The sequence below is a fragment of the Oreochromis niloticus genome, linkage group LG2 (assembly GCF_001858045.2).
Source record: "Oreochromis niloticus isolate F11D_XX linkage group LG2, O_niloticus_UMD_NMBU, whole genome shotgun sequence".
NCBI lineage: Eukaryota > Metazoa > Chordata > Actinopteri > Cichliformes > Cichlidae > Oreochromis > Oreochromis niloticus.
The window spans coordinates 2,727,727-2,741,819 of record NC_031966.2 but is presented as its reverse complement, the minus strand read 5'-3'; the positions used below and the strand labels follow the sequence as shown (position 1 = coordinate 2,741,819).

General features: G+C 43.5%; 1 long non-coding RNA gene across 1 annotated transcript; it reads right to left on the bottom strand.

The window, feature by feature from the left end:
• Positions 1 to 4,673: 4,673 nt before the first annotated feature.
• LOC102082464 (uncharacterized) lies at positions 4,674 to 13,587 on the bottom strand. Its single transcript, XR_003221196.1, has 4 exons — positions 13,440 to 13,587; positions 5,848 to 6,297; positions 5,149 to 5,773; positions 4,674 to 4,763 (listed from the first exon to the last, which is right to left on the bottom strand). It is a non-coding gene; the product is annotated as an uncharacterized LOC102082464 (long non-coding RNA).
• Between the last annotated feature and the right edge of the window lie 506 nt (positions 13,588 to 14,093).

The following is a 14,093-nucleotide window of genomic DNA, read 5'->3' as shown; positions in this document are numbered from 1 at the left end:
GAGCCGAGGCTTACCAGTGGAGGGGCAGGGATGCCACGCACAAACTCAAAAAAAAAAGAAAACACACCAAGACACAAGTGCAGCACACTATCACACACTCACACTAATAAACTAAAAAAGGCAGGTGTGTACACTCAAAGGATCCCACCACCAAGGCACCCCCAGTCTCCTCTACGTCAGGCCCTCCGCATCTGAATAAAAGAAAAAAGAAAATTATAATAGATTACAACAAAACTAATATGCAGCGCTGGGGATAACCCAACTGCAGGACCACACTGGTGATCCACAGCTCGAAAAAGGGCCTCCCACCAGTGGCGTAACAAAACCCAAACTACAAATCAAAACAACAGAAAAACAACATACAACCTAAATAAAACTTTAAAATCTGGAGCAGATGGAATCACCGTATTGCTCCAAATTGCCGTCTGCCCGACTATAAGTTAATCATCTAGTCAATGTGCACGCCAGCCGACTCCCGTAGCCGGTATGCATATGGCCGCTGTCCACGCCGACGTCCACTTTAAAAGGCTGGCAGCAGCAGGAAAAGAAACCTCGCAACAGGAACAGACGGTAAAAGCAAAGCAGCAGCACTTCAGTTAGCGTAGCGTTGAGTATAACTAAGGCCCACACTTCCTGCAAAGCATAATAAGTATTTACTATAAAAGAACAATAAAAGGCAGAGATCGTAACAAAACTGCATTACGTACCGAGTAAACAGCATCACGAATCATGAGCAGAGTGGCTCATAGGAGGCTGCTACAGCTACGACCTAAAAACAATATCTGTTTACCACCCAGTAAGGTAACGTACGCACTACACTGAGTAAACACCTACCAGCTGCGATGGAGGCTTCAGAAGGGTGACCCGCAGATGATCTCTGCAACACCAAGGGAAGTCAGGTGACCAAAAAGGAGATCACAGGTAAGCGATCCAGGAATGCTCAAATGGCCACTATTTATACTAGCGCCCCCCTAATGCCGGCTTTCGGCACCGTCAGGGTGATGAACCTGACGATACAGAACTCCATCCCTTTCAATCAGATGATTCCATTGCCGTAGCAGCACCAGAACAGGTGGGGCAAGCTGCTGCCGCTCCTCGAAGCTAGGTCGCTGCTTCCGTCTCCAGAACACCAGGATCTCTTGTATCACTGGATCGACCTGTTGGAGGGCATGAAGATCAGGAGTAGTGAGATGGGGCAAAACTGTAATGGCAGCTTGGGATACCTCAGCTGGTCCCAGCTGCAAGGCTTGTTGAAGAGGTTCAGGCAAGGCTGTACCAGGGACCATGGCTGCAATTTCCTGAGGATCGGATGGATGCTGGTGAGATAAAGCGTCTGCATTCTTATTACTCCTTCCTGACCGGTACTTTAATTCGAAGTCAAATGAGGCGAGCTGAGCTGCCCAGCACTGTTCAGTAGCCCCAAGTTTAGCAGAAGACAAATGACTAAGAGGATTGTTGTCAGTATAAACAATACACTTGTGGCCCAACAAGTACTGTCTAAACTTCTCAGTCATGGCCCACTTAAGTGCCAAAAACTCCAGCTTCATTGAGCTATAATTTAGCATATTGCGCTCAGTAGGCTTCAAACCCCGACTGGCATAGGCTATTGGCCTCACCTTACCTCCCTGCTCCTGGGAGAGCACTGCCCCTAGGCCGCCATGACTGGCATCCACTTCTAAAATAAAAGGCAAAGAGAAATCTGCATAAGCAAGCACTGGTGCTGTTGTCAGTTTAGTCTTTAATGCCTCAAAACTTTGAGCACACGCTGCAGTCCAGTTCTCCGTTACACCATGCTCTGACCTCTTCTTTGATTTTCTGCCTCCCCACTCTGCCACCAGTCTATGCAGAGGTGCCGCCAACTTGGCAAAACCCTCTACAAAACGGCGATAATAGCTGGCAAACCCAAGAAAGGACCGCAGTTCTGAAACAGTCTTAGGAGGCTGCCAGTTAGCCACCACTTCCACCTTGCTAGGATCCATGGAGACACCCTGATCGGAGATGACGTGGCCCAAGTAGCGAACCTCCCGCTGGAAAAAGGCACATTTGGCAAGCTTGGCTCTCAAACCCTCCTGCTGAAGCCGACCTAGCACCACATCCAGCCGCTCAAGATGTTGCTGTACTGTTGATGAGAAGATTACAATGTCATCAAGATAGAGAAGCAGAGACTGGCACTGTTGATCACCGAAAAGGCGTTGCATTAGTCTCTGGAAGGTGCTAGGGGCATTACAGAGCCCAAATGGCATTCGGTTCCACTCAAATAGGCCAAAAGGAGTACAGAAGGAAGTCTTGGGCCTATCTTCTTCCGTAACTGGGACCTGATTTTAGCCACTGGCTAAATCCATGGTGGAAAACCAACGGGCACCAGTCAGCGCATCTAGGGATTCCTCAATGCGCGGCAGGGGGAATGCATCTTTCCTAGTCTTGTTGTTCAATTGGCGATAATCAACACAAATGCGCGGTCTGCCATCCTTTTTCTTAACGAGCACAATGGGAGAAGCATAGGGGCTGCTACTCTCTCTAATCACCTTAGCCCCTAGTAACTGGTTAACATGCTCTTTCACAACCTCATACTCTGAAGGGGGGATGCGCTTATAACGCTGCCGCACGGGGATATCATCTAAGAGCGGAATGTCATGGGAGATCAAGTTAGTGCAACCCAAGTCAGTGTCATTAGCAGAAAAGACCGAGCTGTATTTCTTAAGGAGAGGCCTCACCTGTCCCTGTTCCTCTGCTGACAGTTTAGACAAATGAATTCCTTCCATCTGATCTTGCACAGTAGGAGTGGCGGTGTGAGATGCCATTGTTGCTATGTTAGAGGGTATTTCTGTCACACCAGCAGGCAAACTGACCATGTGAACATCCTCCAGGGTCCCCATAACGGTCCTGGGATGAAGCAAAACCGTCGTGGTCCCTACATTAACAACTGGTATGTATGCAGTACCTCTAACCACTCGAACCAATGCAGGTGATGCTAAAAGTCCAGCAGGCAAGTTAACATCATTGGGTTCAAATAACACAGTGGCACCTGAATATTGCTCAGAACAGGTGGTGGCCACTATTTTCACTACACCCGGAATGCAACATGCTCGCTTACCTCTCACTCTCACATGGCCAGACAAATCCGGTGGGGCTCTTGTACTAACATCATGGCACTTTTGCAGCGCATGCACAAGGGGTTTAGGGGCCTCTGTGACAGAGCCCAAACTAAACAATGCTTCACCATGTTGCCCAAAAAGCTCGTGGTAACACTTCCGAATCACATTCATCCCTAATATACCCGGAACCATAGAAGGTCCTGCACCTGGAGAATCTTTAACGAACAACACGCCACACTGTGGAATAAACTTACCTAGAGCGCTACACCTAGCTCTATATAGCCAAGGTAGGGAATAAACAAACCATTAGCTGCTTTAAGCTGCAACCAATGACAAGCTTGGAGACGCTCTTGACCCCAGGACTCAAAGTGCTGGCGTAAAAAGCTTTCGCTAATGGTAGACACCATAGACCCCATATCAACCAAACAAGGTACTTTTATACCGCCCATGTCCACATCTATATGCGGACAGGATGAAATTAATTTGGAAACTGCCTCTGGACCATTAGAAACAACCCTTGAGCCAATAGACACCCCACCCGAACTGTGGCTCAGCAGTACGGAGGGTGCTAGTTTTCCGAATCCGTATTTAAAGGAGATTGCCTGCGATTATGCGGAGGGGTCTGCGAAGGAGGCCGGGAACGAGGAACACATTCCCCATCTCACTCCCGAGCAAAATGTCCAGGTTGCTGACAACGTCTGCATATAGTAGAATCGCTCCGTCCTGAGCGAGACATTCGATGGGGGCCCTGCAATCGAGCAATGCTCTGAGTGAGCTGATTAAGTTGCTCCTGCTGGCGCTTTAACAATTCCTTCATCTCACTCATCTCAGATAGATGGGTGGACTGGGCTATTCCTGAAGGACCGCTATGGACCCCATACTAAATGCCATAGACCGAAGGGACCAAACTGCTTCTATGTCTAACGCCACTAGGCAACCCTTCACGTTCCCACCTAATAGCCTCCCCTCTAATCTCCAGCAATGTCAGGGTTGGCTGCCTCCTTACTAGCTGCTTCAACTCCCACCGCAAGGTACTGTCTAAGACCTGTTCAACAAATTGATCTCTTAATAAAACGTCAGCATTGGCCATGCCATTGGGAGCACTCGATTTAACTTTTTCCATAAGACCCAAGAGAGCGAGGGAAAACTCTTGCAGTGTCTCACCTTCCTGCTGTTTTCTAGAGAAGAAAGCTTCCTGCAATGCTACATAGGAGTCTGAGCAGCCATAAAGTTCTTGCAATATAGTGATTATCTTAGCTGGATCAGTCCTCTCTGCACTAGAGCGATATTTGATCTCCTCACGTGCTTCCCCTTCCAGGTGGTCAAACAGGAAAAATGCTTTATCAGCCACAGACAAATGACATGCCCTAGCACAAGCTTCTATTTCCTCCAACCATTCATTCAACCCTATACCTGATTTTCCTCTAAACATAGGGCATTTTCTGTCATGGGGCACAAAAAGTAGTCTCTCTGCTACGGAGACACTAGCAGTTGGAGCTTAACAGATGATGCAGTTGAAGTAGAAGGTGTAGCACTAGTACCTGACCCAACAGCCCTCTCCAGACGCAGCCTCTCATTGTCTACTTTTAGCTGCGCAATCAAGTCCCTGAGTTCCTGTAACACAGCTGTGGAATCCCACACCAAATTAGCTGCTGCTTTGCCTTTGTCCTGTACAAAATGAAATAAAACAAATAGTTTACGTTACACCAGATAATAAAAAAACAAAAAACCCAAAGGAACACACGTCTCTGTTTTTAAAGAGTATATCCTGTCGACAACGCCAAGTTTGTGGCAGCACGAGGTGAGAATAAAGTAAATACTCTTCACAGTTTAAAAGACAACGCCACCCTGGGAAATTCACCCATAAGAATACTGGAAGTAACACTAATCACCAAGAAGGCACTTAGGTTTGTTATACTCAGTACAGAGACGCGGTTCAATGATAAAACAGTTTGACAATTTATTCATAATTATTTAAAACAACATAAAAGCACTATCATAAATATCAATGTACAAATATGCTTAAAAAAAGGTATTCAGAGCCGAGGCTTACCAGTGGAGGGTAAGGATGCCATGCACAAACTCAAAAAAAAAAGAAAAGAAAACACACCAAGACACAAGTGCAGCACACTATCACACACTCACACTAATAAACTAAAAAAAAGGCAGGTGTGTACACTCAAAGGATCCCACCACCAAGGCACCCCCAGTCTCCTCCACGTCAGGCCCTCCGCATCTGAATAAAAGAAAAAAGAAAATTATAATAGATTACAAGAAAACTAATATGCAGCGCTGGGGATAACCCAACTGCAGGACCACACTGGTGATCCGCAGCTCGAAAAAGGGCCTCCCACCAGTGGCGTAACAAAACCCAAACTACAAATCAAAACAACAGAAAAACAACATACAATCTAAATAAAACTTTAAAATCTGGAGCAGACGGAATCGCCGTATTGCTCCAAATTGCCGCCTGCCCGACTATAAATTAATCATCTAGTCAATGTGCACGCCAGCCGACTCCCGTAACCGGCATGCATATGGCCGCTGTCCACGCCGACGTCCACTTTAAAAGGCTGGCAGCAGCAGGAAAAGAAACCTCGCAACAGGAACAGACGGTAAAAGCAAAGCAGCAGCACTTCAGTTAGCGTAGCGTTGAGTATAACTAAGGCCCACACTTCCTGCAAAGCATAATAAGTATTTACTATAAAAGAACAATAAAAGGCAGAGATCGTAACAAAACTGCATTACGTACCGAGTAAACAGCATCACGAATCATGAGCAGAGTGGCTCATAGGAGGCTGCTACAGCTACGACCTAAAAACAATATCTGTTTACCACCCAGTAAGGTAACGTACGCACTACACTGAGTAAACACCTACCAGCTGCGATGGAGGCTTCAGAAGGGTGACCCGCAGATGATCTCTGCAACACCAAGGGAAGTCAGGTGACCAAAAAGGAGATCACAGGTAAGCGATCCAGGAATGCTCAAATGGCCACTATTTATACTAGCGCCCCCCTAATGCCGGCTTTCGGCACCGTCAGGGTGATGAACCTGACGATACAGAACTCCATCCCTTTCAATCAGATGATTCCATTGCCGTAGCAGCACCAGAACAGGTGGGGCAAGCTGCTGCCGCTCCTCGAAGCTAGGTCGCTGCTTCCGTCTCCAGAACACCAGGATCTCTTGTATCACTGGATCGACCTGTTTTTTGGGCAAAGACACCATTTATGTGAAAATTTGCTAAATTTTGTGTAAGTACTGTTGACGAATTGTTGCTACTTTTAAACAAAGTATCCAATTTTTTGGTTTTTAATACTTGGATGTAAATGGCTACCTGAAGTCTAGAACCCATTGACCTTTGGTGTCCCTTGCCAGACATCAAATTGAAATTTATGTTCTTTCTTTCTTCTTTTTTTTTTTTTCCAAAATCTATTGGAATTTGAAGAATATAGCTGATCTTATAGAAAAATCTATCATTTTAAACTGTTTGAGGTGTAAGCAGTGGCATTTCTAGTGCCTCCTACGGTATGCTGCTCTGCTTGCTACATTTACTAATGTTAAACAAAGTGAACAAAAGAAGTCATGTTATTTTAATGGAAGTTAAATTATTGAAGTGTCTCTCCCCCAAAGTTAAGGCTAGACTTGGCAGCGTTTTGTTTAGCACTATTTTTCATTGTCGTTCTCCGCTCCAATCACCAGTGTCTTGCTTTTTTCTCTTGTCACTCCAAGAAGTATAACTCTTCATTTTACTGATTATTTTTTGTCATTGTTGTTGGATTTGGTTAAACATATTACCGTAGCCTATTTACAAAAGAGTGACTGGAGTCCCACTAGGGAGGTCAGGTCTCACTGATTAGTGCAAACTTTGGTGGTACTCGAAGCGATTGCCCACTTTGCCTGGTGGTAAGCTTTTCTCATAAGTTTGTGGTCTTAATCAGGTGTTTACGGTCTAACTGAATATAATGTAGTATAATGTTGATTTCCTAATGGAAGGTCACCATTAGTGTTCATAAAGACAATAACTCCAGGAAGACTTTAGGGTGTGCCTGCATTATGGTTGAAATTACTACTGTATCTGTACACATAGACCTACCAGCCCCATTCAGATCATCTTCCCGTACAACTGTGTGCAGGCTGTCTCTGAAAAACAGCCAGATAAAAAATTTAAAAGCACAACAATTCTCTTTTTTGTGGACCATCGCATTTAATATTTGCATTTAGCTCAATCATGTTGTTGTTTTTCTTTTTCCTATTTACCGTCCACTTAGCATTCTCACTGCCTGTTGCTTGCTCTAAAACTCTCCATTGCTTCTGGTTTCCTGCTCAATTTCAACATCTATTTTTTTCTGTCATTTCAACTGTGGATTTGCTCTAACTGGGAGCAGTGTGGTCAGGGAATAAAGTGAGCAGTAGAGAGCATTGTGGAAGGAATACTGATGATGGTGAAATCGTAGGGAGAGACGATGTTCAGTTAGCGATGCCAAGGAAGGAGCATGTAGAGTCATGGTAGGGAAAATCCCAGGATGCTGCTATTCCTGCAGTCATATTTATTTTCTGTTCTGATAGTCACTTGATTATCATCTTAAACTATGGGATCTTATAATTCTGAGAACATTAGAAGGAAAGGTTAAGCCATTCACCTGCCAATGATTACTGATAAAAAAGCCTAAGTCTGAGGAAGTCTGAATTTCAGCTCTTTTGTCAAGAGGTGACAGTGAAGAGGGCCTTTGTTAGGTCCTGCTTCCTGCATCTGAAGGACATACAGTGGTCCCTCGTTTATCGCGGTAGGTATGTTCTAAAAATAACATGCGATAGGTGAAATCCGTGAAGTAGCCATCTTTATTTTTTACAATTATTATAGATGTTTTTTAAGGCTGTAAAACCCCTCAAACACACTTTATACACTTTTCTCAGACAGGCATAAACATTTTTACACTTTTGTCTCTTGTTTAAACACTCTCAAAGTTTGAACCTTCGTAGAAAAATAAGTCCAGTATTATAGATTGAAACCAAAGGCACCCGCGGTTGCTTGATAATGGTCTACAGCCAATCAGGATGCAGAACACAATGTGCTGTAACAAAAACAAACAAAAAAGGAAAAAAACCATGTAAAATTGCACACAAAAAAAATCACGAAACAGCGAGGTCGTGAAACGTGAACCGCATCAACAGATGGCCCTAGTGTCTCCTTGTTATGCCCAAAATATCCTTCTGCACTTTTTTGAATGTAAGACACCTGGAAAATATTCTGAGACCAAAGTACATTTTAGCTTCGTCAGGTTCGACTGTGGTTCCTGTTCTCTTGGGTCCTTTGTGTTTTGCTCAAAAACGGCTCTGTTAGGCGTAGGCATTAAAAACTACTTGTTCACGTTTACACACTGAAATCTACTCTGTACACTTCACATCAGTAAGGGTGTGCTCATTGACAAATGATGATCTAGGAAAGAGAGGCTTGTCCCTGCAGTGCCAGGGTGCAAACAACTCGTGTGTAAATGAGCCATGCCAGCAGCTTTAACAAAACAGCCTGTTCCTTTCCAAGGTGCTGCAATTAACGCTGTCTTTCCTTTCCTTTCTCTTTCCTGACTCCGTGTTAAACAGTGATAAAGAACGCTGGCAAAGAGAGGTCTGAAGGAAAGTGAAGTGAGAAAGGTCAGAGTGTTGATGTGATATGTGGTCCGGTGGAATAAAGGGCTGACAAACCAAGTTAACACCTGTCCTTTTTTACTGTCACCCTCTGAGGCCAAACTGAAGTGATATGCATGCGTGAGAGAGATCTCATTCAAACAAACTGACCGTAAATTACACCTATATACTTGAATTCACAGAGCCCTATATAAAATCAGCCCCTTTTACCACTCTCCTCTACTTTCCCGTCCTCAAACTGTCCTCACTGTTTTATTCTCCCCTCTGCTCTCTCATCTTCCTTCACATATTTCTTTGTCTTGATTTAGTGGGGGAAGCCTTAAAGCATTAACCTGAGTTACCACCCAATTTAATCCCTCCTTTCTGCTGCCCACCTCTGCTATATTGTTTATATATATCTGCACTTCCTTCCCTGACCATAACAACTTTCTTTGCCTCCTGTCTACTCCGTCCTTTGACCAAACAAGATGCTCTAGCTCATAGGCAGAGAAGAACATGCAGACAACATGAAATGCATCATAGTATGCAAAAATCCCTGCACAGTTTTATGATCCTGAAATTTGTGAAATCAACATAAATTCAGTCAACAACTTCATAATTACACGAGTTTTTTTTGTTTTCGTTTTAGCCTTCTATTGCTTAGCAAACATTGGGCAAAGCTATGAGACACTGACCAATAATACTCGCATTTAGACAACTCTGAATGGATGACAATGTTGCTTTTTAAGATTTCATTTTAAATCATCTCCACTAATTTAATGGAGCTGAAGCAAACAGCATCTGGTTATTCTGCCTTACAAAAGGAAAAGCAACCAACAAACAAATAAATAATTTTAGGATTTAAAAGAAAAAAACTGAAAAGACTCAAATTCATTCCTACATTTTAATTATACTCGGCTGATACTGTTTGTGTGATTTAGATATTGGAACTCTGCGAAATACAGCTATTATAGATTCCCTCACAGAACTGGAGTAACCAGTTAGCCGCGTGCACCTCCTAGATGAATAACATCACACAGCAGCAGGTTCGCTACCAGCTTCGGCCTGCTTCGATTGAATGTTTTTGTCATGTTTTGCTGTGTGGCAGGAGGAAGGACCCAAATGCAGGACTCTTAGACAGATGATTAAACTCAAAGCACAGCTCTATTCGCTGGAACTATAAAGACAAACCTGGAACTACGAACTAGAATTTGGTCAGGAACACAGAGGGAAGGACACACAGCATGGTGACGGTATGACGCGACAAGCAAGTGAAGACTCAGGACTAAAATAAACAGGTGGGATAACAAGAGGATAGGGAATGGGTTGAAACACAGCTGGGACTAATCAGATGACACAGGAAGCAAAGCAGACTCCACTGACAAAGAACAAGGGGGGGTGTCCAAATTCATAGGCTGCATCCTCCTGAGGTCGCATTTGTAGGCCAAGTACGTCACAGCGACGCGACGAAGCCCGTCCAAATTCGTAGACTCCTCCAAATGCAGCCAACAAATGCGTCCTCCTTTTCCCCAGATTTGAAGGATGGGTTGGGTGTATCCTTTGTGGCCCACCATATCCCAGAATTCATAGTGGGGCCAAGCCAATTCCAGTTTCCAACAATGGCGGCAGCTACTTAGTTTTAATATTACTCTTATTAGCTTTTCTGGGTCACAAAATAAACTTTTAAGATATTTTCAGGCAAGAGTGTAGCTGTGTAAACTTCAAATATCTGCTTGGTTTATCAAGACATCGCATATTTGCAAAAGTGCTTGAACATTTTCGGAGACATCTGTTACCCACCAGCTCGATAGCTAGCCGGGGCGAAAACAGTGAACTCTCGGCACATTGTTTTTAAACCCCCCTGCGGTCTTTCGCTACTCAGGTTAAACATGATATATAAGTCACTTAGATAACTTAAAAATGTTTTTGTTTGGCTTTTTTCAGTGTTTTATTTGTTTGTCAGTAAATCTGTTTGGCTATGATTAAAGTTATAGTTTTCACACAGCTCAGTAAACGTCAAACAGAAAACTGATTAAACAGAAGTGTGAGATGGTCGAGAATTTACACCAGTGTCCTGTTATATTTTACACAGCAAGGAGCAGACGGATGAATTTATTAAATTCCACCGAGACAGCTGAGGGCTAGACCGTCCAATTTCACAGCCGCTCACTTCCGGTCTACCCGGGCTTCGGAGGACCCTGCCCACGTAGACCGCCAAGGCCGGGTCCTCAGGAGGATGCAGCCTATGAATTTGGACACCCCTAAGGACTATCAAAGTAAAACAGGAAACACACATGTGTCTACGTGTCTTGACTGAACTCAAGACATGTAAGCTTGGACCTGGGAGACATGGAGAAACGAGGGACAGAGGAAAAGAATGACACAGAGACGCAGACTTGACACCGAGACACGACTGACTGGGGAGACAGAAGAAACATGGAGACAAGAGTGACTAGATGTGGAACACGGGGAAGGGGAAAGTAACAGAAACCTAAATCCTAGGAGCTAAGAATATAACACCAGCAGAAAACAAAGAGAACAAAAACCATGAATCAACAATATAACAACAATATAAATATTATAATCACAAAATCTGAAATACAAATACTGGGTTGCAGACCCAATACGGTGACAGTTTTGCTGCTCTGTTTATACCTTTAAACCAGGGGTCCTCAATCCCAGTCCACAAGGGCCGGTGTCCCTGCAGGTTTTAGATGTGTCCTTGATCCACCACAGCTGATTTCAATGGATAAATTACCTTCTCAACATGTCTTGAAGTTCTCCAGAGGCCTGGTAATGAGCTAATCATGTGATTCAGGTGTGTTGACCCAGGGTGAGATCTAAAACCTGCAGGGACACCGGCCCTCGTGGACTGGGATTGGGGACCCCTGCTTTAAACTGTTCTTTAGGGTACTGCTTCCAGGATAGGATAAAGAAAAAATAGGTTCCTTCTTAAATAAACATAAATAAACAAGCTGCTGGCCCTTGCAGGCAGGGCAGAAGCTGCACATATGTTTTTATCTACAGTTCATTCATACAGCTTTACCTCCACAGAGCTCAGTATTATTGAGAATGTAGGCTGAGACTAGTAACCCCATAGTTGTAAATTTTAGAGTGGTCATGGGAAACAGATGCGTTTGTCTCCCCTAATAAATACTTGAAAGCAGCAGAAGAAAAGCACAGAAACACCTCTCAGCATGGCAATAATGCCTCTAATAGAATCACACAACATAATATAATATTCCCACCACACTCAATCACAGATACAGTCTTGTGATCTCAGTCAGCAGGGGTAGAGTGTCATCTCTTATCCTGTTGGGGAGGCTGACAACAGTGGAGAAACCAGGAGTATAAAGGATGTGTTCTGATATCTGATATTAGAAATTTTAATTTCAAAAGTCTGAAAAGTTTTATCTCACTCACCGGCGTGCTAAATAATGTCATATATATGATCCAGTTAAGATCTTTATGATTCCTAAAGATCACAGATATGTGTAACATGTTTTTAATGTGTTCAGTCAAACGTCAAATATGAGGGTATCTGTCTAACAGCTAATGCTAGGGCAAGATGGGGTTATGGAAAAAGGGAAATGATCCTATGCACATTGGAGGTACTGTAAAAGAAAAGAATCAAGATGCTGCAATGAAGTATTGTATGTATATGAACAATGATACCATGTTTTTGTAATTTTTTCCTTTTTTTACACCACCACAGAGGATTTTAAATTAGATCCTTTCTGCAATGATGACATAAGGCTTCTCCTTATTGAAGGACAGGCCTGTTCATCCAGAATGGTAAATTTGGTGGCCAGCTGGATGTACTTGGAGCACAGGGTTGATTTCGGAATTAGGCATTGGGATTGGGCTGGTCCTGGCCATGACATAGTTGTGTCACGTTCCTGTCTGGTTGCAGATCGATTAACAAGGCCTAAAGTTATCAGGGAGTCTAGGAGCTGGTCACTGTTTTTAATCTGGTAGAGCAGGGGTGTCAAACTCAATTGCACAGGGGGCCAAAACTCAAGGCACACTTTAGGTCGCGGGCCAAACAAGATAAATATTTATTGAACACACTAAAACAATGTTTTTTAAACATAAACATGAATAAAAACAGACAGGAATATTATTCCAGATTAAATAAACTTAAAAAAATAAACTTTAAATATTTTGCTCTTCATAAAAATATATCCTGTCAAAATTATGCAAGTTAGAAATATGAACATGCTGCCAAAAACCCCAGAAAAAATAAATGAAAGCATATACAAAGTTTGAGCCGCATGTAGACGGAGCTGGGGCATTGCTTCAGGAATGGAACTAATAAACTGTGCGGGCCATTCAGTGTCGTACTTTCCCTTGAGTGTCCCATTACACTGCAGCTCCATGTGAATCTGCACAGGTGCAGTTCAGCAAAGTCCGCTGACTTGGTTCAACATTACTTGGCAACAGGGAAAGTGAGGCAAGTTGCACTGGTGCATTTGTGACAGCTTCACTTGAAATGCCTTCACCGCATCACACATGCCATGTCCATGAACTGACAGATTTCCTTGCTGAGCTCAAAAACTCTATTGATAACTTTTATCCCAACTCAGCCAACAGAAATTGACAGTGATTTAAACTTTTAGCTCAGATAGAATTTATGGTTTGCGTTACAGTGATCATGATTTTTAGGACTTTACCACACAGCGTTTCCTGGTGTATGATGCAGTGATATGCTGTTAACTCACCGGTACAGTTCTCCTCCTCCATCTGTACTCGCATCCTGCTGACTAGTCCACTTTTTTCACCGCACAACACCGGCGCTCCATCCAACAAGTTTGTCCCAGGGCAGTTTCATGTCGGTTACACTTTGACATACGTTTTAAAAAATGTCTTGTCCCGTGCATCGATTTAATGTTCAATATTTCCTCTCCACGGATGAAGATGGCCAGCTGTGCAATGTCCATCATGTCTGTACTTTCATCCACAGCAAGAGAGTATGCAATAAAGTTTTTGCTTCTTTCACACAACTGTGTTCTTAAATCAGTGGCCATCTCACAAACCCAATCAGCAATTGTATTTCTCCTCAGGCTCACATTTGCCAAAATCTGTGTTTTGTCTGGACACAAGACGTCGCACACCTTCATCATGCAGCTCTTCAGAGTCGTAAATGGCCGGGCTGATTTGGCTATCTCCTCTGCTACAATTAAACTTGCTTTCACAACAGCTTCACTTTGTCATTTTGCTCTGGTGAAAAAAGTCTGCTGAAATGTCAGATTCTTCTTTAGACTTCTACTTTCTGTAGTTTCTGCTCTGCATTTAGGTTTTTCAGCTTATCCTGACGTTTTGTCTCGTAGTGCCGTCTTAAATTAAATTCCTTAATTACAGCCACATTAGCTCCA